Source organism: Melospiza georgiana, chromosome 11 (assembly GCF_028018845.1).
Source record: "Melospiza georgiana isolate bMelGeo1 chromosome 11, bMelGeo1.pri, whole genome shotgun sequence".
Taxonomy (NCBI): domain Eukaryota; kingdom Metazoa; phylum Chordata; class Aves; order Passeriformes; family Passerellidae; genus Melospiza; species Melospiza georgiana.
The window spans coordinates 17,138,102-17,165,502 of NC_080440.1; the positions used below are offsets into that span (position 1 = coordinate 17,138,102).

Below are 27,401 nucleotides of genomic sequence, written 5' to 3' on the forward strand. Positions count from 1 at the left end.
CGGGGCAGGTGACTAAAGGCACGTTAGGGGTCCTACCGCCCAAAAAGGTCTAAATGGCAAATATTACTCAGATATTACTTGTGACTTCCCTGGTTCCTTGGAAGCAACAGGCTGCAAAGTGGTTCACACAAGTTTCCAATGCCCATCAAGTCAACAGGCCTGGGGTTACTGAGTTTTGCCACAGGTTTGAAGTTGGCAAATGCGTGTTTTTGGAGTGTAACTGGGTCCTGCTGCTCTGGGGAAGGTGTGGGCAGGGGGATGTAGGACCTGGCTGTAGGGATTGCTGTCACTCCCTGAGGTGTATCTCCCTTGGTCCTGGAGCTTTGGGCTCCTAGGCTTGGGAAAACACCACTGGCATTCACCTGTCCAAAATGAGATTAAAATCTTCTTTTTGTGTTAAAAAACCAAGAATTTGCCTGTTTTCTCTTAGCCCTTCCAAGCAGGAGCTTCTTTCTACCACCCATTTCTGTTACAGGGTTGACTGCAGGGTTGTTCTGTTACAGCTAATGCCTCTTGCCTTGTGAGTACTGTTCTTAACAAAACTTGCTGTTTAACTTTCCAAATGGAGTGCTGTCTGGTTCCACCTTTAGCTTTACAGATTCCTTTCATCACTTTAGGAGTTTCTAATTCTTAGGTTTTTCTCACACAGTCTCTGCTGCTATACCAGGCATCCTAAACCACTTATTCATTCTTCCCAATGCTTGTCATTGCACTCTTCTCTCCTAAATATAGGGTAGTATGCCAACAGAAGGAGCTTGAGAGCAGGCTGAAGTGCTGGGAACACCACTGTTTACTCAGAGGAGTAATCAGCAAAGCCTGGCTGATTCCAGGTCGCACTGACTCCTCGCTGCAGTTCAGGCTCACTTCTCTGGGAGCTGGCACAAATGCTCCAATAACTGGGAGATGTTGCTGACAGCACCTGCTGGCTCAGACATACCCATTTCTATAAGCATTGTGTAAATAGAGTTGTAAATTCTGCTTGATTGTTGGCATCACACCTGGAGAATCAGTATGAATTATGGTGGTGACAGCAGTAAGGTGTTCTGCTCTCACTCTGTACCAGTAGGTTTTGTATGTATGGGATTTGTTGGCCTCAAGCACTTGTCTGCTGTTGGAAACACTGGTACTTGTTGGTAACTTACCCACTCTGCTCTCCTCGTGTCCCAGAGCCTGGAGTGCTGAGCTGGCTGCTCTCAGGAGGGAAGGAGGGTGTGTGACAGGCAGAGTGGGGGCAAAGGAGGGTGTGGGACCCACAGAGTGGGAGTCTTTGCCAGCCCCAGCCGTGCAGCTCCTGGTCAGAGCTGGCCCAGCGCTCTGGGCATGGTTTGTGTTCCATGGGTGGCTGCTCTGGAGGAATTCTGGCTGCCTGTCCTGGGCAGAGCCATGCTCTGGCTGTGAGGGGATGGTGTTGGAGGGAGCCCTGCTGCGTCCTGGCTTGTGTGAGCGTGCCAGCAGACAGGCCTGGGAGTGCTCTGGGGCTCTGCACTGAGGGGGAAGAGAACTGTGTGGTTGCAGCAGCCAGATCCTGGGCAAGTTTCGTGCCTTGGTGTCTGCAGCACAGCTGTGAGGTGCAGTGCGTTGTCAGCCTAGCAGAGAAGGTGTGATGGTTCTGCCCTGGCAGGAGTGGTGCTGCTCACCAGTAGGAATGGTGTCTCCTTGCCTTTTCCATGTTCCTTGGAGAGACAGTGAGACAAATTGTCCTGGAGAGATATCTCCAAGGGTGCTGTGCCAGCCTGGGGAGGAATTCCAGCTGACGGAATAAAGATCTGCCTTTACTCTCCCGTTCAGACTCTATCTGAAAAGTTTTGTGGAGATGGTTTTGGGTGGTTTGTGCCTTTACTCCTGTTAGCTGAGGAATAGTACTGAGGAGTTAAGTCTAGTGATGATTAATTTGAGTGAGGAAAATGCAAACGCTGAATTCTTCTTAGGCAAACAGGGGTCATGTAAATAAATGCCTCTGGCATTCTTTGTGGTGCTTGCAGACTGTCTACCAATTACTTCTGGTCTCTTGCTGAATCAGTGGGAGGCTGTTGCTCCTTGAGCTCCGAGTACTTTGGCGGTGATTTGGGTGAAATACAAATAAACACAGTTGGATTGACCTAGTGTATCTGAGCTCTTGGTATGCTGAAAATGTTTGTTCTTAGAATGTTTGTGCAGTCTGGAGAGCTCTGTACCTTAAACCCAATTTACAAAGGACTGTGACCATGTTTAAGCTGTGAAAAATAAAATATCAACCCAAAGAACCTGTGCTTTTAGGGTTTGTTCTGTGAGATTGAATTTGAGCAAACTACTAAGGTGCTGCTGGATGGAAAGTTAATGTATTAACCTATGTGAACACTCTACATAGGTGCACATCCTAGTCTGGTGCCTTCTGTCTGTGTATCTCTCTGTGCTTATCTGTTGACTGAAACTGTCTCTGGTTCAGCTTTTCTGAGATAAAATTTTAGCTTGCCAGCAAGAAAGATGGTTGCGTATGTTTGATGTTACCAGATTTTTGTCAGTGGGTTTTTCATGAGCATCTGAACTGCTCTGCTGATGCAGCAGTGTCTGAAGGAGATGATCCAAGTCCCCATGTCAGGCAGGCCCTGTCCCTGTGCAGTGCCTGAGCTGGTCACCTGGAGACCAGCAGAAAGATCCCTGGTTTGGGAGGAGGAGATGGGGCGAGGTGAGTGGCATGGCTTTGATTGGAGCTGGGCGGGCAGCAGGGGCCTCCTGTTCTCCTGAATGCCATGTCCTGCTCAAGGTCACCTCAGTGCTGGTTTTTCAGAGCCTTGAGGCACCCTAGGAGATTCCCTGGAATCTCTGCCCATGGCAGCAGTTTCCAAATCTGGGGTCCTGTCCCTGGACAATGTTGTGGGAACCAAGAGCCAGAGGGGGCTGCAGGGCTACCCTGTGTACCCTGTACCCCTGTACCCTCATCTCCTTACTGTGGCCCTCTGCCCTGTCTGTGGAGAGCTCACAGTGGCTGCCAAACCCCCAGCACAGATGGAGCTCAGCTCTGTGGCCCCTGGCTGTGTCACTGTCAGGCCATGCCAGTGGCACTGTGCTGGTCCCGGGGTGAGATAGCCGAGGGTTGTGTGGGAGGGCTGAGCTGGGTGAGCCTCACTGCCTTTGGAGCAGAGAGGTCAGACCCCAGGCATGCCATTGTGGTGCCTGCAGTCATTTTGCTCAGTTGACCTGTTTTATCCCTGGGTTAACTTTCTGCAGTTTAGTAACCTGGATTTTCCATGGAGGGAGCTTGTGAATCCCCAACCAGGAGGAGTTTGTCAACAGCTCAGCACTGCAGAGGGAAAAGCAGTGAGGTTCAGCCTGGAGGAGGAGGAGGAGGAGGTGGGCATGGTCCCTGTGGTGGGTTAGATCAGGGCAAGTGGTCACCTCAGCCACCCTCATGGTTTGATGCTCTTAAAAGGGCCCTTCTCTTTCTCTGCTTTCAGCTGTGCCCTCTTGCCTCCTCCCAGGAGCCAGCTGTGCTGCTGAGCTAATGCATGGAGCAGTTGATTCTGCTGATTTGGTGTAAAGTTGGTGGTTTTTTTCAGCTTGACCCTTTATTCCCTTTGCAAGGAAAGGGTGTTAGACCATCCTTGAAGGCAGGGAGCCATTGTATCAGCAGAGCTCTCCCTTTCTAATGGTGCTCTTGGCCATAACAGATATTTACTTTCTCAGGGTTGAGTTGTCCTCCCTGTTTCACTGTCCTGCAGGTATCCTCTGGGCCTGGAGAGTGATTCTTGGTGGGATTCGAAGGACTGTCTGACTTTGACATGCAAGAGGGTGAGGCTTGGAAACTGCAATAAAATTTTTCCCAGCCCCACTGGGTTTGACTTTGTTTAGGGTTTTTCTTTAGAAAACCAGGCTCACAGCCTCATCTGACCTGTAAAAATGTATCTGAGTGAAGGTTTCCGCTCGTGCTCTCTCCTCTCTGCTCTTCTCACCTTGTGGTCTCACCACGGTGCTTTTGCCGTCACTGCAACCCCAATAAGGATATGGTGTGTCTTTCCTGCTGTACTTTCTGAGAAGGGCTCGATTTGTAAAGGGTTTCCATGGGCAGATTCTAAAATATTTTGTGTGCTGGCTGGCTCAGAAGCCCGTTCCTGCAGTCCTTGGTGGATCCTGCTCGCTGGGGACCTGACAGGCAGCATTCCTGCCCTCCCTCCTCTGGGGTGGAGAGGTGGTTCCAGAGAGGCTCCAGTTCAGTCTCACGTGGTTACAGGTCACAGGAGTGCTGGATGTGTGTGCTGAATTCACACGGGCTTCTCTCTTTTTTGGAACTAGACTGTGCATTTTGACTTCAGAAAGCTTAATCTTCTGTGAAGTGTGTTCCTTAAGGGTGGGGATTAGCATTCAGTAATTTTGATGAGAGTTTCCAGTAGCAGATACGGATCATTTTATATCAGTCCCAAAGGCTAGGGATTGATTTTTGGATGAGCTTGAGTGATGGTTTGAACCAGCAGTTTTCCACTGGAGTGTTGAATCATGGCAGGTGATGTGAAAGCCTTGTGCCACTGTCACAACCTCAGTTTGCAGTGTGGGGACTGTGTGCTGCTGGTCCTTGCTAGACTGGCCCTAATTGCCTCTTCCCTCTTGCCCCCAAATGGATTCTCCCATCCTCTTTGGGAATCACATCTCTTTCCAGAGCTTCCAAGATTTCCTTGTGTGCATGGCTTCTTTGGGAATTTTCAGTTTCAGCAGAGAGGCACCAAGATTCCTGTCTGTAGTGCTCAGTTATTCAGCAGTCCAGGATACTGTACAGATTCCACTTTAATCAGGGTGGAAATAGTTGTGAGTTTTTCCAGTGTGAACCTTTTTCTAAAGCAGCTCTTCAGTATTGGTCTCTAGCTGGGAGTTCCCTGTACAGCAAGAGATTTCATCAGATCTTCTCTGAGTATTGCTGAAATGTGAGGTGTGACCTTCGTGCTGTGGCACTTGGGATTCTTGCAGGAAGGCTTTACACAGGTGTGGGCTTCTAGGTGGGGAATGAGAGGCATGTTTGAGGCTGCAGAGATTCCCTGTTCATGTTCCCTAGGCTTTCTGCTCAGGTCTTGACCTCTGTGGAGTGTGAGCTCTGTGTGCTGTAGGAGCTGATTCCTGCATGACAGACCATGCATGGTGTTTCCCCACCCCAAAGGAAATATTTCTATTGGAATTTTTATGATAGTGCCTGGGGGCCTACATTAAGGGGATAAAAGGTGGTTATTCTAGAACCCTCTCTGAATTCAACTTCATAGGATCCTACCAGGAAGCTACACACAGGATCAGTGTAGCTATGTGTCTTTTTCTCTAAAAATCAGATTTCTGCCTCTTCGGGTACAGGTAAAGGCTGCTGGAGACAAGGGTGGGACTATGCCAGTTCCAAGGGAGAATCTTCTTCCAGTGTTTTTCCTAAAATTCAAATGTCCTTTGCCTATCTTCTGAAATTCCTTGGCATCTTTCCTTTCTCCTACCATAGCAAAAGCTTTAAGACATGTGGGAAAGTGTAATTGCAGAGGTACTGGCATCAGCTGAACTTAATGGGCACAAGCAACTCGTATAATTGATTTGTTTCATTAATTCTCAGTTTCAGTTCATTGAAAGCTCCTGCAGTGTGGTGTTTGTGCACAGAATAGCTGTTGCATGGGATGTGCAAGAGGTCCTGCAAGTTCTGCAGCATGGTCACAATGCAGATGTGCCCATCCTGAACGGGACAGAGCATCAGGAATGGGGCAGTCAGCCTTATTTTAATGAGTGTCTGGGTCAGATCAGGTGTTTTTCAGGCTGGGCATTAACGTTTGTGTTGATGGCAGTAATTGTGAGTGATTGGACTGAGATTGTCAGGTAATCTAGCATAAAGGTCTGTGCCGTGGTGCTGTATGTGTTTCCATGGTATCAGTTCACTTCTCCAGGGTGAGCTGTGTGGCCAAAACGTGAAACTTTGTGTCCTCTACCTGGGGAATTTTGTGCTTCCAGTGGTGTTTTTAAAGTCAGTGCTCTGTTTGTCTTTGTGCCCTGTGCTGGTTGCTCTTTCAAGAAAGAGTTACCACATCTTAGAGTCAGATTTTGTTTGAATAGCAGGGGTCAGCCTCTAGGGAGGTAAGAAATTTGATCTGAGAATGACAATTGCCGAGATAAACACAAATCTTCAGAAATATCCAGAGAAAACTAAAGCAACACGTTGTAACAGTACTGCATGCAAAGCCCATGAACCCTTAGCACTAAACTGTAGGAAAAGTGTAGGAATGGGGCTTTACAGCCTCATGAAAACTTTGTAGTCAAAGCTAACATGAAAAAGGGCTTCACTTGCTACTGGCAGTGATGTAAAATTGTATATTGAGGGATTAAAGCTTTGAGAAGGCAGTGGTGCTCCCTGTGCAGTAATGGTGATAAGCCAGGATAAAAGTTGTGTGTGATTCTGTGTGCTGAATGTGGCAGAGGGAAATACTCCATGATTGCCATGGCTAATTTGGGTGTGAGGTTTGCTTACTGAAGCCTCAGCCAGAGGTGGATGAGCTCCTGCCCTCTGGAAGCACTGAGATGTGGTTCAGTCCCCACCCTCCCTCAAACCAGCGTCCCAGTACCATTGCACTGCACACCCATTATTCCTGAAAACTGGAGTGCTGACCCTCCTCTCGTTTGTGCTGCTCCACCAAAGCTCCTCCAGTCTGTTAGTCATTGGCTCAGGTGGGAGTGGTCCAAGTGCTGCTGGCCTCCTCCTCCTCCTGCTTTCCCTGCTGGAGCCGGGTGCTGCTGGGACAGGGACAGGTGGGACCGTGCATCTGTCACACACCTCGGTGGCTGAATGTGGCTGTGTGTCCCAGCCTGCTCTGGCAGTGGCTGTGCCTTCCCTGGGTGTCCCTGCTCTGGCAGTGGCTGTGCTGCCCTGGGTGTCCCAGCCTGCTCTGGCAGTGGCTGTGCCTTCCCTGGGTGTCCCTGCTCTGGCAGTGGCTGTGCTGCCCTGGGTGTCCCAGCCTGCTCTGGCAGTGGCTGTGCCAGCCCTGGGTGTCTGTGCTCTGGCAGTGGCTGTGCCCAGCCCTGGGTGTCCCTGCTCTGGCAGTGGCTGTGCTGCCCTGGGTGTCCCAGCCTGCTCTGGCAGTGGCTGTGCTGCCCTGGGTGTCCCTGCTCTGGCAGTGGCTGTGCCCGCCCTGGGTGTCCCAGCCTGCTCTGGCAGTGGCTGTGCCTGCCCTGGGTGTCCCAGCCTGCTCTGGCAGTGGCTGTGCCCGCCCTGGGTGTCCCTGCTCTGGCAGTGGCTGTGCCCAGCCCTGGGTGTCCCTGCTCTGGCAGTGGCTGTGCTGCCCTGGGTGTCCCTGCTCTGGCAGTGGCTGTGCCCAGCCCTGGGTGTCCCTGCTCTGGCAGTGGCTGTGCTGCCCTGGGTGTCCCTGCTCTGGCAGTGGCTGTGCCTGCCCTGGGTGTCCCTGCTCTGGCAGTGGCTGTGCCTGCCCTGGGTGTCCCAGCCTGCTCTGGCAGTGGCTGTGCTGCCCTGGTGTCCCAGGGGAGAGGGCTCGTGGTGCTGTCCTGCTGTCACAGGAAGAAGCTGTTTCCTGCAGACCTCTGTGCTGCATCCTGGTGCTGTGTGCTTTGCTCCAGCGTGACCCAGCTCAGCAGCCTCCAGCCTTTTTCTCTTCCCTGAATGGCAGGCTCCTAAAGCCTCCCCTGGAGGTGCATAACTCTGTATAGGAAACTTAATCCTGCTGACTCCAGGTAAGCCTCTTGGCACTTTTTATGGATTTCTTACAGTCTGTTCACATGCTGGTTCAAAACCTTTGCCTTGATATGATGCTTCAGGAAATCCTTTGAGGCAGCTTCTCCCCTGTGCCACAAAGAAAGGCAGAGAGCAGAGGAGGCAGTGAGATTTAGGGTTTGATTTTTTCTGAAGTTAAAATGAAGTTGAGATACTGCATACAGGGGCAGTTCTGAAGGCACACCTTGGCCACACCTACCTGTGTTTTGGGATGAGTTGGTCAGTTCACATCCTGCTGGAAGAGCAATCTGCCACCAGCACGAGGGAGATCATGGAGAGCAAGGCTGGGTGCAGAGCTCTGCCCTGGGAGTGTCTTCTGGACTGGTGTGGTGTGTGCCTTGGTCACTCCAGCTGGGAGCCCAGCAAAGATTGCTCCACATGCTGAAGTCCTCATTTCTGGTCATATATGGGAATTAAGGCTGGCTGGGCTGACTCCCTAGGCAAGTGTTTAGGGGTGAGATTCTTCTTTAAGCAGTGACTAAGATGATTATTAGTGAATTCTGCACAGCTGACTCTGAGCCCTGTTTGGGACCAGCAGTTGTAGGCTGTGCCAACTGGAAAAGGTCAGCTGAAGCTTGGAGCTGCCTGGGCACACAGTGAGGTGTCTGCTTTGGAGCAAGGAAGAGCCACCCTCAGCTTCAGCAGAAGCAGATGGCTCAGCTCTGCAGCCTGAGCCCATCCAGGAGCAGACACCTCTCACTGCCCAGTGTCAGTGTCTGCTGGCATGTACAGGAGCTTGTAAGCACACGGGGGTGCATCTCAGAAGAGTTTTTCTGCTCCAGTCTGGGAGTGGAGGAAGAGTCTTGATGGGAAACTTAATGTAAATCTACTCTTAAAGAGCTTGAGGATCAGCTGAAGTGGCCAGTGCCCTCCTGCTTGGGCTTTGTGGCAGCAGCCATCTGAGCTGATTTGCAAAGCACTTTCAAAGGCAAACAGTTGTCCTATTTACCTCCTCTCCTCTGTGGAGAGGAATTACCTGTGTCAGCAGAGCTGAGAAGTTATTTTTTATTTCAGGCTTGGTGGGGAGGAGTATAAATTTGAACTCTTCTGGGTGTAGCTAAAGATCCTTCTGGAGCAGGAGCACATTAAAACATTGCAGCTCCCCATCTGTGTGGTGCTCTTGAAGGGAAGCACAGCCCTTGGGGAGAATGCTGCTACCTCAGGAGCTGATCCCTGATCCTGCCAAGCACAATGCTCCAGGTTTTTATCTTCAGCTGGTCTCTTGGCCTCAACAGGTGGCCAGTGTAGAGGCTGTTGGTGCAGGAAAAGAGATCTTGCAGCCACGTCTTGTTCCATTTGTGGTTGCAGGCTTTAGAGCAGTCCCTCACTTAGAAAAGTCACATGAGAAAAGCATTTCATGTATTTTTAGATGTCTTTTAAAGTGGCTTAGTGGCTGAAAAGAAACCTGCATCAGGTCAGTGGCCTTGCTGCAGTTTGCCCAGGAGTGCTGGAGAGGACTGTTAGTGTGGAGTGGATCCCACTGGAGCCTCCTGCTCTGAGGGAATTGCTGTGCCTGCACCAGGATGCAGCTGCTGTGGGAGGTGACCGTAGCTCTCAGTGTGTGCTGCTCAGATGCTGGTTGGGACAATAGTGGGAAATGAATGGGAGATGTCCAGCTGAACCCAGTTTAATTTCTCTTTATCTTTGGAATTGTCTGGGTTTTCCTTGGTGTCTCTGTGCAGGGCTCTTGCCTGGCACAGTTTGTTGCAGGGTTCAGACTTGGTGTGCTCAGCTTCTCAGTTGGTTTGAGCAGGTGCTGCTGGCAGAAGAATTCCCACCTTTCCCTTGTGAAAAGGAAAAGAGAAGTGATCCTGCAGACCCCACATCCAGCCTGGAGACTGACCAGATGGGAACTGGCCTCTTGTTTGTCTCTTGTTGCATTCCTTTAATGTGTGTCACTTCCCACATCCACTTCTCCGTGCACTGTAACTCTTGTACCAGCACAAAGGGAGGAGAGGGCTGGGATGGGAGAGGTGGAAATGTTTCCTTGGACAGTTACAATGATTACAATGATGATGGAGCTGCCTGTGATGCTGCTGTGGGTCTTCAGGCAGGCTGGGGCACATCTGCCCTGTGAGGAAGAGGCAGGGTGAAAGCCCAGCCATTCCTCTCTCTACAGATTTTCCAAGTCTTTGCCAGCATGGGAGGATGGATTACAGCTTGCAGGCCCCATGGTGCACGATCCCTTGAGACCTCTGTGGGCCATTGAATAGGAGGAAGAGTTCACTGGTGTAGGAAGGAAGCGTGATGCAGTGCATTGGAGGGTGGAGGTATGAGCTGACATCCTGGGGTGCACGTGTGGGTGAGGTTATTGGTGTTTCAGGTGTTTGGTGGCTGGGCTGTCATACCCCTGCCTACCAGATATGAAGAACATTTTTTCCAGGAGTCCTGCCCTTTCAGAATAAGCTGAAAGAATGGGAAGCAAATACAAGTGAAGAGAGCAAGGGACTTGAGAGAAGCCTCCTCTAAAAACAGTAGTGTTTACATAACAGCTAGCACCAAATATTCATATAAGATAAGCTGTGATTTTTACCTTGAAGCATCTGGTGAGGTGACCATTCAGTGACAGTGTGTAGGCAGGTGGTACAAGGGGCTGGAAAGCTGCAGGTTGCTCTCCTTGTTCTCTGAAACAGTTATGACCATAAATGATGAATGTCTGTGTCTAACAAGAGCAGGAAGCAGCCAGACAATGTGAAACCTGGGAAAGGTGTGTGGGTTTCCTTGTTTACTTGCTAGAGTGCTTAATAATGGAAATAAGTAACTGAGGGGAAACTTATGTCTTTTCCATCTCTTTGGCTCAAGACAAAGTACAAAAGTGACTTTCATAAAGAAGTGGAAACTTCAGGGACCTGTAATCAGTTCTCAGTAGATGCTGGCCTTCAGTATGATGTGGGCATGGTTAAGAACATAATCTAAAGTACAAATGTTGAGCTTTTCAATGTGACCTGCTAAACTAAATGAGTATTTAGCAAGAAAATTCATTATTCTTGTACCTCTCACTTAAAATGAGTGGGACTGTGCTAAGAGCTCTTTGGAGATGCCTCTGCATCTCACCCAAAGCCCCAGGTTGCTGCTTAATTAATGCCTCCTCAATGTGAGCCCAGGTTTCTGGAGATGAATTCCAGCAGTGACCCTGGAGGAGGAGCAGGGTGGTCAGTGGTGTGTGTGGCTGGTGAAGGTGCTCCCTGGGGTCCCCCATCACCAGTGTCCTGTGCTGTGCTGTCTGGGCTGGCCTGAGGCTGCAGGGCTGAGGCAGATGGACAGCTGCACGTGCCCCTGCCAGCACTGCCTTGTAGGGACATGTGCCGCCTCTTCTCAGAAGGCTCCTGGAGCTGGTGGCTCCTGCAAGCCTGGCCTTTCCCCTGGGTGCCTTTTAGTGCCTGTATAAATACCAGCAAGCTTCAGATGCATTGCAAATTCTGGCCCTTTTTTTAAACCCAAGTCATAAATAGGTTGGTGCTCGCTTGTGGGTCCGGCAGAGCTGTCCCTAGGAATGATGTAATGATTAAACTCGGCTTTCCTGCCGAGCTTCCCTCCCAGGGCTTGTTTTTCTGTTCTCTTCAGGAGCGTCACAGGGGCCAGGTGAGATACATTTAGAGCCTGGAAAAAAGTTAATTTAGCAGAACTTGCTGTGAAGTGGCGTTTCTTAGGATGAGACAGCCCAGCCAGTCTGTCTTCTCCTTTTGATGCAGACACTGACTGTGCTCGCTCTCCTTCCCAGGGAGCCCGTCCCGGCTGCAGCACGGCTCTGCACTAGATTTTATAGTTACTGCTCTATGCAATAAGTGTCATTTTAAAAGTATCCAGCCAAGAAAGAGCACAAGATGTAATTCCAGTGACGTTTGTGGATTTTTTTGTTTGGATTTTTTTCCTCCAGAAGGACAGTGGTTTCTATTAAAGGGAATTGGCAGTGCCTGGCCTTTAGCCCTGGGCGGGAGATGAGCTTTGAGGGCTCATCCCTTTGCTGCGGGGCCAAGGTGGTGTTCTGAACTCCTCAAACAGTGCAAAGCTCAAATCAAGCCATTCCTTGCACATCTGATATTTTTGTAGTTAACCTGTGAAGCTTTTGTGTACGAAGCAGAGGTCCTGGGAAGGTATGAGAAACAAGCTATTTTTACTCCATCACAAATAGGGCTTGGCATGTTTATTTTAGACTCCGGAGCTGCTCAGGCCACTGTGGGGTTTTTTATAGTCTTCTACTGTTCCTGTCAGATTAAAAAATCAACTTGAACTTTGGAAATCACAGGAAAATAGGGTGCCCCGGTGTACTTGGCTGCAGTGAGGCTCTGAGGAAGCTGCAGGGAGGAGTCGCCTGTGTTGTGCACTGTGCCAGTCTCAGGGTCTCCTGCATAGCAGAGAAGTCTTTTCTGAGCCACCAGCTGTCCATGGACTACGTGCCCTTCTCTTGCATCAACTGCCCTGCAGAGGAACAGTTCCCTTGCTGGGTGTCCTCCCTGCATCTGTAAAATGTCCACAGCTGAATAACTTGAGGAGCTCGGGGGGCCAGAGCAGAGCTTGGCCATGAGGTGAGCAATGCTGCAGCAGGTCATTTGAGTTTGAGTTGCCAGGTCGCCAGCATAGCTTTGAATAATTTTTTTTTGCTGTAGACAAGTTCACCAGGCAGCAGGAGGGGAAATTAATGAGCCCGGCTCGTTTTCCTCCTGCCACTGGAGTCTGAAAAGGGAAGGATTTAGGTCAGTCCTGCTCAAAGAGTGGGAGGATGCATGGAGGGCCCTATTCCTGTCCCTGCATGGCCAGCTCTCTGCTCCTGCTGACGTGGTGTGGTTGAGGAGTGCCCCTTTAATTGCAGGTGTGTTTTGCACAGGCACTTCCAACTTCTAAGCTCTTTATCCCAGTTTATTATTAGCAGTAATTGAGAGTGTGGCCACTGGTGTGCTCACTCCATGGTGGTGGTGTGCACGGTGTTCAGTGATGGGTCAGTGTTGTGCAAATGTAACACAAGCAGCCCAGATCCTCTGCCCACGCAGGCTTAACCTCTCCACTGAGGAGCCTGGGCAGCAGCCAGGGACCAGAGCTGGGGGCATCCTGTGAGCCCTGGGCTGATCCAGCCCCTTTGGGGTGCAGGCAGCTCACCCCGCAGGCTGCAGTGCTGCAGAGTTTATTATGAGATTCACTAGTAAACAGCACTGGTACTAATTTCCAGTTAGAGCATTTTGCACACTTAGTATTCTAAAGCTCATAGTTATCACTGCTAAATCTGGCAAATGGCTCTGCTTCTGAGTGGCAGATCTGTCACCCTTCCCTGCCATGGCACTCTGTGTTAGTGTGCAAGTGCAGCCCCTTTGCCCTCCCACAGCCAGCCTTTTGGCCACAGACCAGGTGGGGAGTCCAGGTTGTCTGGGGCATTCCCTGGCACCCTGGCAGTTCAGTCTGTTCTTTGGGGTCATGGCTGTCTGTAGGAGCCCCTGCTCCTACAACAAGAAGGTTGGCCCTCCTTTTTTCTCCATCCTACATCTTGTTGTCCATTTTTTCCTATTTCAGAACCCATCTCTTCCTTGCCCATATCTCTCCAGATTCCCAGGTAACAGCCCTGTATTACTTTCTGCTCATCACTTTAATGCTGCATCCATACCCAAACCTGGTGTCTGTGCTGCATGGGAGGTTTCATCTCTCAGCCTTGTCTGACTCAATGTCACCTCGGTGGCCTCACAAGTCTCCCCACCCCAAAGCTCCCCTACAATTACGTGGTGTGTGTTGGCTACCCTGCACCAAAGACAAAAATCTCTAATGTAAATCACTGTACTTCAGCCTTGATTCCTCTCCCCGTGTCCAATTAAGCAGTTTCTTAGGTGCAGTCTGCATACCAGTGCAGGAAATTAACATTTTTCACAGTTTTTAGGCTTACCCAGCATCCTTACCTGGGGGCTGTTGGAACTGCTGCCATGGCTCCCTGCAGAGTCCCAGCTAGCCATGGCCAGCAGTGCTCCATGAGGACCTCCTGCTTTATAGCTGTCCCTGAAGAATTTACAGCCTAAGCTGTAAGGATGGAAAAGGAGATAGAGGGGTCATGTAGCCCTGTTGTGCTGAGCAGTCACAGAGCTCCTCTGAGCTGATTGAGCTGATAGTGGTGAGGAACACTGGCAGGCACTTACCTGCCCCAGGTGCCTGGCCTGGCAGGCATGTGTTCTCTCTCCCCAGCTCCCCACAGCACTGATGGAGATAACTGCAGCACCCCGGGGCTGTTTTCCCCCTCTCAGTTTCAAGAGCTTGATGAGCAGGAGGGGTTTGTGGTGAGGATTGGGCTTTCAGCTTGGTTGTTATCTGTTGGGTTGAGTTAAGTCTGGCTTTCAGAAATAGGTAAGGCAGCCAGGCTCGGAGTGTCTGCTCTGTTCTCCAAACAAAACACAAGCCTGGCGACAGCGCTGTGTGTTTTGGATTAAGCAGGCCTGAATTTATTTGTCAATATTAATATTTGTGTGCTGTACAGCACCAGTGGAAGTCTGTGCTCTGAAGGTTAAGCTGTGTTTAGTTGGTATCTGGTGCTCAAGGACCTGTGTCAGTGATGGGATGGGTGCTGGGGAGCAGGATCTGCCATAGCCACACTCTGCTGTGTGCTGTGCTTTGGACCTTCCAAAAACACAGCTGCTGTGTCTGGGTTTTCCCTTCTGCAGGAGGGTTCAGTATCCCTGTGGATGCAGTTTGGGTTGAAGGGCATGGATTGAGTGTGTGTGCAGAGGGGATGCCCAGGGTAGGACACAGGCTGATCCATTTTCCCTGTTGATGCTGCCTTGCTGTGTCTGTAGAGGAGCAGGGCCGTGGGGGAGCTCTGGCATGTCTGCAGTGGAGTTGGCTTGTTACGTGCAGTCCCTGTGTCCTGGCAGCCCTGCTCCCTGCTCAAATGGAGCTCCCAGAAACTGCTGCCAGTGGAACGCACTGTGGCTTTGTCAATGACAAAAATACCTACTTCTTGAGGGAGTTACTTTGCATACAGAGTTACTGGTGTATTTTGTTTTGCTTATTGGGCTGTTAAAACAGGGGGGAAGATAGATGTGAAAATAAACCCATTGTTGTTGGTTTGTGAATAAAGATGTTTTAATCCACGATTAAAAGAGGATTTGGTGTATTGGTAGAGACCCAATGTTATTATGCAGGATAAATGTGTTTGTAGAAAAGTAACTGAAAAAAACCTAAAAGTGATACCCTAGGCAGCACAGCAGAGTTTTAAAAATCAGCAGCAATTTTGCCTGGCAGCCTGCAGATGTAAAATGTGAAGCATTGCACAGTGCTTGAATAATATAATAAATTTTGAAACAAAGTGGTTTAAAATATTTATTTATTGAAAATATACTCGGGGACTGGAATGCAACTACACTAACACTTAATATATTCCTGGAAGAGTTGTGTGGCTGGTCAGCATTTGTTTTCCAAACTCTATTTTCAGCTCTTCCAAGTATTTCCATAGGTGTTTTGGACAGCTTTTCCCTGGCGTGCTGCAGCCCATGGCTGCTGCCAGCACACTGGAGAGCCAGTGTGACAGAAGGGCTCTGTGCTGAGCCCCCCAGCATGGGAAACCTGCTGCTCTTCCCCAGCAGTCCCACAGCAGGATGCTGGGGGGGCTGTGACCTCCTTCCCCACCTGGCATGGGTCCCTTTCCCCAGGACAGGTGCAGCTGTGTGCTTAACCTTTGTTGCCAGAGGAATTCAGCCCTTCTGCCAAATGCCTCATTCTTCCTTTCCTGGGATGATCCAGCCTGTCCCCTGCTGAAACAGCCCTTCCCAGGGTCCTGTGTGACGAGGCTTCTCCTCCTGTGGCTCAGGGTGACCACCCACACTTGTCCTCCTCATGTACCCTTGAGCAAGTTACTTTATTTCTTTTATTTCCTGTGTTTGCTGCACTGCCTTCACCCTGGCTTCTTCCATCCTCCTGATTTCCTCAAAACGGGGAACATGTCAGGTGCATTTCTTCAACAGAATCTCCCTAAGGGCAACTTTTCAATAATCCTCTGGATGAGGAGGAAGCCAGAAGGGTTGGGTAGAGTGTCTCTAACCACGTTATCACTGGCAGCCTGGGACCTGGCAGGCACTGAAATCGGCGTGTGCATTGCTCCTGCAGAACAAACAGCCTTGCGAAGGGAGCCACTGTCTCTCTGAGGCCATGGTATAGTTTGCTTTTTGGGACAAAGACTGCTTAGACATCTGGATTGGATTGGGGATTTTAGGGGAAAGATAAATTATTAGTTTGCTGTGAATGGAGAGTGACTCTGATTGCTCTGTGAGCGTGCTTTTGCCAGCTCAGTGCTCACGGGCTGAATTCACGTTCTGCTTCACAAGGAGAAACAGCAACTGTGGAGGCTGCTGGCCGTGTCCTGGGAACAGGGGCTGAGCAGACCTTTCCCGACCTTCTGGTGCACTGAGAAAACATGCTCATTTTATGGGCAGTTAATTTATAGAAAGTTCCTGTTTAAATTTCCTCCAAGGCCATAAAACCGGAGGACAGCTGCACGCATTAGCTGGCTAATCAAACAGTGCTCACCCCTGGCTTGCCCTCCCCTGCTCCTCACCACCACTAACTTCGGGCTCCTTCATGTGAGTGAGTGTGGCAGCTTTGGGAAATACACTCTGAAATGTCCTGCAGAGGAGTGGCTGGTGCTGCCAGGGTTTGGGGTGTCCTTTGGGACTGTGCTGCTCCACAGGAGCATGCAGGCTCAGTCAGATTTCGTATCGCACTCTCCCTGAGTTATAAAGACTCTGCTGTGCTCTCTGCCCTAAGGAGTGGTGCTGCTGCCTGCCGTGGAAATATCCACCCTGGGCTGAAATAAAAACTTTGTTCACATTTTGCTTCTCTTCCAGGCGTGGGGAAAGCTGTGATTGTTTCCTGCTGCCTCCTCCCTCCTTCCCCAAAGACTGCAAATAAGTAAAACCTCATAGGTTTGTTTGCAGTTGTGTCCGAGTTCATCTTTCGGTGAAAGGAAATCACTTTAGATGGGTGCTGGGGCACCCGAGCTCCAGAAATGCAGCTTTGCCCTGGCTCCCTGCAGCAACCAGCCTGATAGGATTTCACTATGGGTATGTGCTCTAATAAACTTGATCCTAATAGCTAATTTTGATCTAGTTTGAGAGAGAGGTTGGGAACTTAGACACTGAATCTCTTGAGAGCTCCTCAGAGCTGCTTTTTCCTGTTCTGACAACAAGCAGGCTCATGTTCCACCCTCTGCTATAATTGTACTGGTTTATTTTCCATCACCTTCTCACCGTGTTAAAACTAATGATAACAAGGAGAAACTTCTAACCCATGTGCAGGACTGAAAGCCAGAACTAAAACTCCTGCTCCTGCTCTCCCAGCAGTGTCTGCTGCTGCTCCCAACAGCTGTCCTGCCTGCTCTCCCTGCTGCCTGTGCTCATCAGCTGCAGGGAAGGCAGCAGAGCCCTCCCTGTTTTGGAGAAGTTGCTGTGTTTTCACCCTTATCTCCCTTGTGCTCTAGGGAGTGTTTGACCAGTGCATAAAATTACTTTGGCTGTGTGGTTGGAGGCTGCAGAGACCTTTTTGGAGCCCCCTGCTTTATCTGCCAGGAATTTAATAGAGGTACGATGGCAGGAAAGAGCAAAGGTGAGCACGTAACGCCCATTAGAAGTTTCTGAACCTGCTAGGGCTCCTGCAATAAACCCCTTCAGCAGATTGCCCAATGTAATGCAAGAAAACTGGCCTGATATCTCTTCGTTCTGTTTAAGCTGGGGCCTGTTTCCCTTCCTTTAAATCTCCTCTGCAGCAGTTGGGGGAAAAAAATGCTGCAGAAAGAAATGCCAGGAATGTGAACAGCAGGTGGGGACTGGCAGATGTACTTATCAATCAGGACAGGCTGACGAGTGGTTTATTCCTCTAAAGAGCTACTGTTTGCCTCCAGCTTGGTTTACTCCTGTCCTCTCCAACTCCCTCCAGCCTCTACCAAGGTTCAGATTAAGAGCAGGGTAGATTTCCTGGTTCTCTGGAGCATGCCATGCTTGGTGCAGGACTCCCTGCTCCAAAACCAGAAGGGCAGGGTGGGGGCAGACCCTGTGAACCCCACTGGAAGGGTTGCAGCAGCAGAGCTCATCAATAACATGCCACATCTCAGGGATGGGATTTGGGAAGTCTTGCTTCTGTGGTGTCCAAGCAGAAGACAGACTCGATTAGTTAATTGAATTTTCTGCACTGTTGCTTTTCAAAACATGACTTCATATCTCGGAGGAGTCTGGAGTTATTTCAGTGGACAAAACGCCATATTAAGGAGGTGGTGCTTTGAGATCACTTGCATTTTTGAGTGAGAAGACTGACACTCTGGATTGCAGATCTGGACCTGTGAAAAGGGGAGCAGGATCCTCTGGTCCTGGAGCTTCAGAGGGATTGAGCCATGGTTTGGTGTGGCTGCTCCTGATTCTTTGAGAACCATTCACTTCATATGGAAATGCCTCTTTGTAGCAGGGCAACCCAATTTACATGAAATAACAGGCTAAATGGCGAAAAGCCTTTATCTGTTGATCTCTAAGCAGCTTTCCCGGGAGTGTTGGCAGTGTGTGTTACAAGCAGAGCAAACCTGCCATCCCAAACGACATTGTGGATGCTTTTCCCTCCAAGCTTTCATTCTGGCTGCTGTGCTTGTGTCAGAATTCATGTGTTATCCCCGTGCTTTGGATGCACTCCGTTTCTGTGCGCTGGTGCAACGCCTGGGATAAGCCATGGGCTTGCAGGTGGTGTGGTCAGACCTCTCCTTCAGTGGCTTGCAGGTTTTTCCCTGGCTACTTCAGCTGGTGTGGATGTTGCTGTTGTCTGCAGTGCCCCGGGCACCCAGCTCCAGCTCGCAGTGATTTGCCTTTGCAGGGGCGTTGCTGATGTTGATAGTTATCTTTAAGAAAAATGAAGGCACATCTGCCCCAAGCCTTCTTATCAGTTTTTCTTCAGATTGTTGCTTGGTTTTGTGAAAGAGCAGTGGAAGAGAGAAATAGCTCTCCCAAGGAATAAGCACAGTGAGGATAAGGGAGCAAGCAGGGGTATAGAATAAAGCAGGCACAGAATAAAGATCTCAGAAACATCCCTTTTTCCAGCAGCAAAATGCTCTTTTCAAATTCTGCTCACAGGGCACCACCTTGCCTTATGGGGGGCTTGTGTTGGGAGTTGCTCCCTTCAGGTTTTAGAGAGCAGTTTAGCAGCAGCTGAAGCAACAATTCTGGTCACAGTGCCATTCCCAGTGCTACCTGAGTGCACCTGCCTGGAGCAGCTTGCCCTGGCCCGTGCACCCTGGCTGGCAGCCTGCTCCTGGCTGGAAATGGCTCAGCTGGCGAGCGCTGCTCCTTCAGGAGCTGCCCTGCAGGGCAGGCCCCGAGCAGGTGCAGGGCAGTGAGCAGGGAGAAGCACATCCCGATGCCTCCAGCTCCTCAGCACATTCCCCAGGGGCTGCCTCCCCCTTGCAGACCCTTGGGCAGAGCTCCCTCGTGCAGGATTTTCCCCAGCCCGCTCCCGTTTGGGGTGGATGCAGGCTCAGCCCTGGGTGTGGGGTGCCCTGCTGTGGCTGCTGGGGCAGTTCTGCTGGAGCAGCGGTGCCTGGGTGACACCGGTCACACTGCCTGCCACACAGACTGCTTGGAGTGGAATTTAACTCTTGAGCTTAACTGCTCCCTGGAATTTCCCATGCCGAATTTCCATGCTGTGTCCCTGCCTCAGGCTTTGTTTCAGCTTTTCAGCAGAAGCAGTTCGGCCATTTCCAAGGGTTAAAAGATTTTTTTTTTTTTTTAAGTTTTATTTTGTCAGTATTTAAAAACCAAACAGCCCCTAACTGCTTGCATTGAGAGGTGCTGGGGTGGCACAAAGGCTGCCTGGAAGGTTGGCAGCCCCAGGCTCTGCTTGCAATACCTGTGCCACCTCCCCTCCCAGCAGAGTGCCCTGTATCTTATGGATCTTATCGGGTTACAGGCGTCTGCAAGGCTCCCAGTTCACCAGTGCTTTGTAGACTGGTTTTCGTGGATCCTGCTCATCCAGGACCTCCTCCAGCCCGGGGCCAGAGGGACTGAATCAGTGGGAGGGAGGTGCTGCCTCTGTGCTATCCCAGGGCTGGGAGCAGGAGCCAGTCTCTCCTGGGCTGCTTGCTGACACTCATGGGTGGGTGATGGGCTCACCTGTCTCAAAGGCAGAAGCTGGAATAGAGGTGGAGAAAAGCAGTGAACTGTGCTACTTGCTGGGACCAGCTCACAGACAACCTTAATTCTCAGGTATTGTGACTTTTTACCTCATTATTTGCAGCCTTGAGGTTTTAGATGTTGCCTTTATCACCTAGAGTAGCATCATACTCTGTTGGGAGAGGGGGGTTTAGGCTCAGTCTACAGCAGTAGGCAAAGCTCCTGGCTGACATAAGGTCTTGAGGAATAAGTGAGAGGCAGTCTGGCTGCTGCTGCCTGCAGTAGGAGGCATCTTTGTTACCTTTGAGAGTGTTTTTGATGGTGTGTGGAAGGTGTTTCAGATCTGTAACCTGGATTTGTTTGCTCTGAACAGTTGACTCTGGTGATGCTGTGGTGTGGACAGTATGGTCCCTGATCAGAGAGCTGCTAAGTGAGTGCTTGGTGACTGTAACCAGTAAGCCAGGTTATTTTTGGCATAGTGTCTGTGTTTGTAAGGGATGGACTTACATGAACCACCTTTTCCCCCTACAACCCATTATGAAGCTCAGAAGAGGCCAATCCAGAGCTGCTCTTCAGAGGTGGGCTGTTGTAGAGATCCTGGCTGTGGTGTAATTAGGTTTTTATTTTTGAGCTCTAATCCCAGCCCCTCCAGGTGAGGGAATGGGAGTTGTGACCATTCCATTGTAGCTGGCTCAGCTGAATTACTTGTAAGTTCTGTGCATACATATGGACCATTCTGCATGCTCCAAATGCTGTACAAGGTGCAGGAAGGTCCTGCAGGACTGACCTGATCTCGTCCCTGAACCAACAATCTGCTAAAGACAGTGAGCCAGGGAAACCCTGTATAAGCACTGAAGTTAACACAAGCAAAGCAGAGCTTTGGTGCCTGTCGGGGGGTACCCAATTGCTGTGCCTGCCACCTGGGGATTGGAATTGCTCTCTGGAACCTGAATGGGATGTACTGTGATAAGCAGTTTCATTGTCTCCCCACATCTGCAGCCGCTCAGTAAAGCACAGGCAGGCTGAGCACACCTTCAGAGCTCCAGGACTGCCTTTTCCTGCAGTGCTTGTGCATCTCTCTGTAGAGCCCATATGCTTTTGCTGCACTGTTTATGTTCTCCTGTGCTATTTGGTAGCAGAGAGCCCTCAGGTTTTTCTGGGAAGTGTTTGAGGCTTGCTGGGATAGAGGTGCGGCCCTAGGAATGTGACTGTGAGCACAGCAAGGATAGTCCAGTGGGTGCTGAGTAACAGGATGCCCTCTTAAACTAATTACTGGGGTTTGGCCATCGCATTAGCTGAAGGTCAGGGAGTGCTGAGCCGCAGTCAAAGTGAGAGTGACTTACTTGGGGGGTGGATTCACAGTGATTAAGCACAAATGCATTTGTCTGCTGTTGCACAGCTTCGGGAACACTTAGGGCTGCTGTGGGTGGCTGCTGGCTGGGAGGTGGGGCTGCTCTCGTTTCTCTCCCGAGGTCAGCAGCACACACTGTGCCTGGGGCTGGGCTGTGCTCTCTTCTGGGTGCCCCAAGGCAGAAAAAGGGGTTCTGTGGGAGCAGAGCCCCAAGCAGTGGGAAAAGGGGCGTTAGAGGCACTGCTGTTACAAAAGGGTTACACAGGGTACCTCTAACTTGGCTGAGAGGTGAAGGGGAGAGTGGTTTCTGGGTGTCCAAAGCACACACAGTGAGCAAGAAAAGGTGATGCTTGGCTTGGAGAGGATCAAACTATTACAAAACCCAGCTGAGTGCTGGTTTAATTTACCTTGTTGCCTTAGAATGGCATCCGAGCATTGGAGCTCTGATGACTTTGCCCCCATTCTTGGCATTCTTGCAGAAGGAGTCATCCCATGCTCCACAGTGTTTCTTTGCACTGGGGAAGAAGTCAGTACAGGATCTGCCCCATCTTACTCCATTTTTTTCTCTTTATAACTTAAATTCATATTTTGATGTGCCCACTTCAGTTGCCACAGCTGCTGCCATCCTGCAAGTCAGTGTGCAGCTGTGAGTGTGTGCTGCTGTCCCCTCACAGCCATCCAGATGTCACCTAGGGAGCTGTGGGACACTGTGTCAGTGGGCTGGGCAAGCAGCTTTGGTCTCCTTGTAAAAATTGCATTGCAAGTCAAAATAGAGGGATGCAGCTTGTGCTCACACTATTTGAAAGACACTGCAATTTAGGGTTTTTTCCTCATAAACATTCAGACCGTGCTTTCAACATCTCTGACCTGTACAAGATGGAGGAGGGAAAAATTACTGGATTTTTTCTGCTGTGGCTAAACCTCAGGGCCATTTTTTGAGGTCTGATTCCAGATCCCATGCCAGCTAGTTAACTGTTGCAATTGTGTTACACTGCACAGGCTCTGTGGCTGCTTACAGAAGGAAAGCAGAAGTTTACCTTGCCTTGTCCTTGCAGTCTCTCTGCCTCCCCTTTTCCTGTGAATGCTCTTTACCCACTTTGTCCTTGGGTCCCTGTTTTGAATAACTTGTCTGGTGTCTGAGCAGGACAGTTTGATCCTATTTTTGAGTCCTCTGGACTTTTTTGTCTGTGGAATTCGGGAACAGGGAATGGCAGGATGTTTATTTTGGAATTGCTGCAGGGGGATTGCTCAGAGCAGCCCTTTAAACTGCTTTGTATGAGAGAGAAGCAGGTTATTAGTTAGTTAGTTAACCTGGTATTTAATTACCCTGGCTTTGTGCTGTCAGGGTGGTCTCTATGGCCTTTCTTGCCCAGATCCTGAATGCATGATTCCTGGTTTAAGGAATGAGCTTGAGCTATGGCTGAATGTGTCCTGTTATGTGTATGGATGGGACAGAATGTCAGTGTTTTAAAAAAAGCCTAAATGTCACTGATACTGCAGTGAGTAAGTCCGGTCTCGCTTTGAAATAATTGAACTTGTCTCTTGATTTTTCAATTCCAGAGCAGGGTGGGGAGAAAAGCTGGAGCTGTCTCTGTGCCAGGGGAGCTGTGATGAGCAGCTCCAGTCTTCCCTGCTCCTGGTTGAAGCCATTGTGGCCATGGTCAAAACCAGATGAGGCTTATTTTATAATTACACAGTTAAACAACATAATTTAGTTCAAATATAATTTAGTGACATGAATGCAGCAGGAATGCAGTGCAGGCTCTGTTAGTGTCTGGTGCTTTGTAATTTAAATCAGTCTTCCTGCACCAGAGCATCTGGGAAGGAGATGGACCTGTGAAGCCATGCACTGTCCTTCTGCCTTGGTCAGCTTGGGCTCTTGGAGATCTCCTGCTTTTGGAGGGAAGGGTGGCCAGCTTGGGCCAGAGGTGACTGTGGGGAGCAGAGTGTCACTGCCCTTCAGTCCTGGTCTCCAAGAAAAGGAAGAGGCTGGTCGTTTGATGGTTCTTAGTGACTCCTGAATTTCTGCAAGTTTAAGGGCAGTGTGTTGCCCAGCTGGAAGCTGCTGATCTTTAGGGAGTTAATTCTTCCTCCAGAAGCTCTCTCTGCCTCTGTGACATGGGAGCAATGCTGCTTCATTTCACAGCTTTCCCATTTTATGGTTGATGGTTAAAGTTGGAACATTTCTATCTCCTTCTGCCAAGAAGTGTTTAGAGCAGTTTTCATGAGAAACATTAAAAGTTGGAGGTCCACAGCTGATGCCCTGCCTGCTCTGCATTAGTCACTGGGGGGTAAATGTATTTAAATGAAGAGCTGTGGCAGTCTTGCTAGCTGAGTAATAAATCAGGGCTGAGAAACTCCATGAAGCTGAATCTTAATGCCTTGGCTTGGAGTTGCAGGGTGGGGTGGTGAAGCTGATGGAATGGTGGGATGTTTCTAAACAGAATGTGCCTGCCCTTAGTTACACTGCCACAGAGAACATAAATACTGCTGCATACACAGCTGAAGTGCTGGAAATGGCTTTTTGTTGGTGTTGCTTTCCTTGGTTCCTGTCTCCGCTCACTGTCAGCTCTCGGTGCTTTGCCTCCCCGTGGCAGCAGCAACAGGTAGGGGAGAGATCCAAAGTTTGCCTCCATTCCTCTGCTTAGTGCCTAAATCCTGGCACTGTGACACCAACCTGTAGGAAATTATAGTGCTTGAGCACTTTCAAGGACCTGCTAGAAATATTTCATTATCTGAGGAATTTTGTGGAATACCCAGAAGGTGATTATAAACCTTGGAATGTGGCCGTGTCTCCACAAAGCACTCCGGCCAAACAGCATTTGGAGGTGACACTGAAACCTCCACTGACCCTTTCTTCTTTCCAGATTTGGGTTTGGTGCCTGCAGCCCTCAGGCTGTGTGTTCCTGTCCCTGCCCAAGCCACCCACGCTTGGGTGCTCCTCTCAGTACCAGTAACAGAGCCAGTGCTTGCCTGGTGCCCGCAGTGCCAGCCTGTCCTGGGGGGCCCCAAAGCTGTTCTAGGGGTGAAGAGAAGGTGTCAAAGCACAGGCAAGGGTTCTGCCATGAGCCTTCTGACTCAAGTGTAAGGCCAGAGGTGCAGCCTCAGAAGGGTTTCCTTCAGAACAAGATTGGAAGGTTGATCAAGTTTCCTTTCCTAAGAAGGTGATTTACAGAGCTGCCCTCTCCTGTCAGTGTGTCTTTCGTGTCTTTCACCCCTCTTACAGCTTCTGCTTGCTAATTTGGCAGAAGGCATTTTGTACCATGTTTATATAAATTAAATAGATAAAAAATAGACAACTGGTAGGTGGAAGAGTTTTGGCTAAAATGTCACTGAAGCTCACCTCCCTCCTCTGTGTGACCCATTCAACGTGTGATGTACTCCAAAACTCCAGATTTCGTGCCTTGCTCAGCCTAGGAGTTTATCCCTCAGGGTCTTTCTCTTTTTGTAGGGACTCTTTAGTAGTTGTTAAGACAGAATGTCCAGTGAAAGCTTCCTCTCCAATTAGGATATTCGTTGTTTCTTTTCCATGTGGATTCTCTGAAGCCTCATAAGAGGTTTTGTTCAGCCTTTAATTCAATTAAGAAATCAAGCAAGAGATGTAAATCTTTTTAGGCTCATTGGTTTCGGTGCTCATGACTACAGCTGTAAAGAACATCTCCTGCACGGTGCAGCTGAGCAGCTTAAGGGAGGGAGTGTTTTTACAGGCTGAGATTTCAAGTGCTGCTGGAGCTTTGTGGATGATTTTGTCCCTTTGTAGCAAGGGGCAGAGGAAAAGCTGCAGTCAGTGATGGTGGCTTGGTTTAAACCTGTTTCTGAAGCAGCAGAAGCCTCCTCTTTGATAGAAACCCGCTTTCCAGCTCGGTGACTTCTATCAAAGGTCATTAAGGGGTGTGAATTAGACTCAGAACAGCTGGTGGATGGTGAGTGATACCAGGGGACAGGACACACAGTGGTGACTGTCACAGCAGCTGCTCCTGCACATGTCCTTTGGCACTTGCTGGGAACAACCTGCCTGCCCAGGAACACAAGGTCAGGCTCTCATCCCTCGTAGTCCTCACATTTAAAAAGTGACATCTTGTGTTTTACTTCTTGTGTCCATGTGCTTTCTTGCCTTGTCTCCAGGTGCCCCAGCTGCCAGCCCAGTGTCCTCTGTCCCACCTCTCCTGCAGGATGGGATGGCTTCTGCTAAAATGCTTTACTTTATTGCCAAGGTCTTCATTGCAGAATGAGTGACAAGTTCAGCATGATACAAAACTTCCCTTATTAAAGAGAGAGTTGGAGTCAGAACTCCCTGTTTTATCTTGGTGCCTTGAGTTCTGGTTTTTATTAAACCTTGGGAACTTATAAAACATTTGTGCGTGTGTGTGTGCATGTATATATAGATATATGTGCACACATCTGTTGTGTTTATCTTCAAAATATGCATTTTTATGGCATTTGTATGCAAGGAGATCTTAGTCCCATCTTTTTTTTTTTTTCCATAAACTTTTCTAGTTTAATTTCCTGTGGATTTTAGTACTACCTTTAGCTTACATTCCCTTAAACACAGAATTAAATATTCAGGTTTTTGCACACTGTTGCTGTGTTTTCAGACAAAACCAGGAGTTATAAGCAGAATTTTTAGGGGCTTGCTCTGGCTGGCTGTGCACTGGGAACACAAGTGGAGCCAAAGCCACGTTACAGTGCATGCCCTGAGGCAAACAGACCCTTGCTCTGCCCTGTGCAGCTGTATATTTAGCCTATATGCCCTTTCCAGTAACAGCCAGGAGAGGATGCCTGGGGAGGAATGCGAGTCATCCTTTCCCTGAATGCCATCCCGGGATCAAGTGATGCCTGAGCCAGGAACACTGCCTTGGTAACTCTGCCTTCTATAAAATTGGCTGCCCCACCCTTTTTATTTTTTTTTTTTAACCCATGTGAAGTTTATGACCCTACTGGATCCTTAAGAAAACCCAATTTGTTTGAGTTAGTTTGGCTTCTGGTCCTTTTATTAGAGGAGAGCGTGGGCTCTTATTTCCCATCTCCCCAGTGCCCCAGTGCATCCCACTTTGTTCTCTTTGAGCTTCATCCAGGAAGGATCCAATTTATACCTTGGATTGTCATCACTTTTCTCTGCCAGCTTCCCCTTGGGATGGGCCCGGCTCACAGGATGCAGGAGGTGTGGAGTGCCATTGTTGAAGCTGTCCCTCTGCTTTGGCTTGTTGGTGGATGTTTATATCCTCATTTTTCCTGGCTGCTGGCAGCAAGCAAATGGCAGTTCAACCTGGCTGCAGTGTTTGTAATTACAGGGGAAAAAAAAGATTTCTGAGGCCTTCTAAATACTTGGGAAGATAATATCTGAGTTTCCTTTCAACTGAATGCACTTGAAGATATGATCTGAGTTGGCTGTCTGGGAATAACAAAAGTGGAGGAAGGGATTGATTGTGGTTGCTGAAACTTTCATCAAAGAGTCAGGAGTGTTGCCTAGCCAGAATCTGCAGCTGCTGGTCCAGCACAGTGGACACTCAGACATGGCTTGAGCACACAGAGCCTGCAGGGGGCCAGTCCAGCAGGGTGGATGAGCAGGGGCACATCCAGGTGGTTTTCCAGCAAGTCTGTCAGGTCAGAGTGGAAGTGTGTAGTCGAGAGGCACCTGTGGGTACCATACTCATCCCTCCTGCTGGAGGCTGGGGAAGGTGCTGCCTCCAGAGCAAGACTTGCTACAGCATCTTGCAGAGGAAATGTGCTCTACAGGGAAGAAAAAACATGCTCCAGCTGCCAAAAAGGGATCTGGTGTCCTTTGTGCTGCTGCTGCTGCTCTGCAGTGCCCCTTGCATGTACCTCAGCAGGAGTGCCCTGGCTGGGGGCTTTGGGACTGCCAGGCTGCCTCCTCCCCTGCACAGCACTTGCTCAAGTGCTTACTGGAGCATGTCCTCAGTGCTTACCTCTGCCAGGAGAAGAAGTTTTTCTGGTAATGGAGTCCCTAATTGGGAACTGGGGAGGACAGTGTAGTAGCCCAACTTCTGGACAAACAGATGGGGCAAAAAGGAAAACTAGTCACTTTGCATCCTTTGTCACTCTCACAGAGTGGTAATGAAGGTAGCAGAAAGCTTCCTGTCAGCTACAGGAAAGTTAAATATCTCAGTGCTTGCTCTAGCAGAATAAAAACTGCTGCAAGGTGTCAATGGCAGTGACCACTTCCTGCACAAGTGTCACAAAACTGCCTGTGGCTTCTGGAACTTGAGAGCAACAA

At 49.6% G+C, this 27,401-nt stretch overlaps 1 protein-coding gene across 1 annotated transcript in view; it reads left to right on the forward strand.

Annotated features, from left to right (window-relative positions):
• DAG1 (dystroglycan 1) overlaps positions 1-27,401 on the forward strand; it is a 49,978-nt gene that overhangs the window by 773 nt on the left and 21,804 nt on the right. The window lies entirely within an intron of this gene.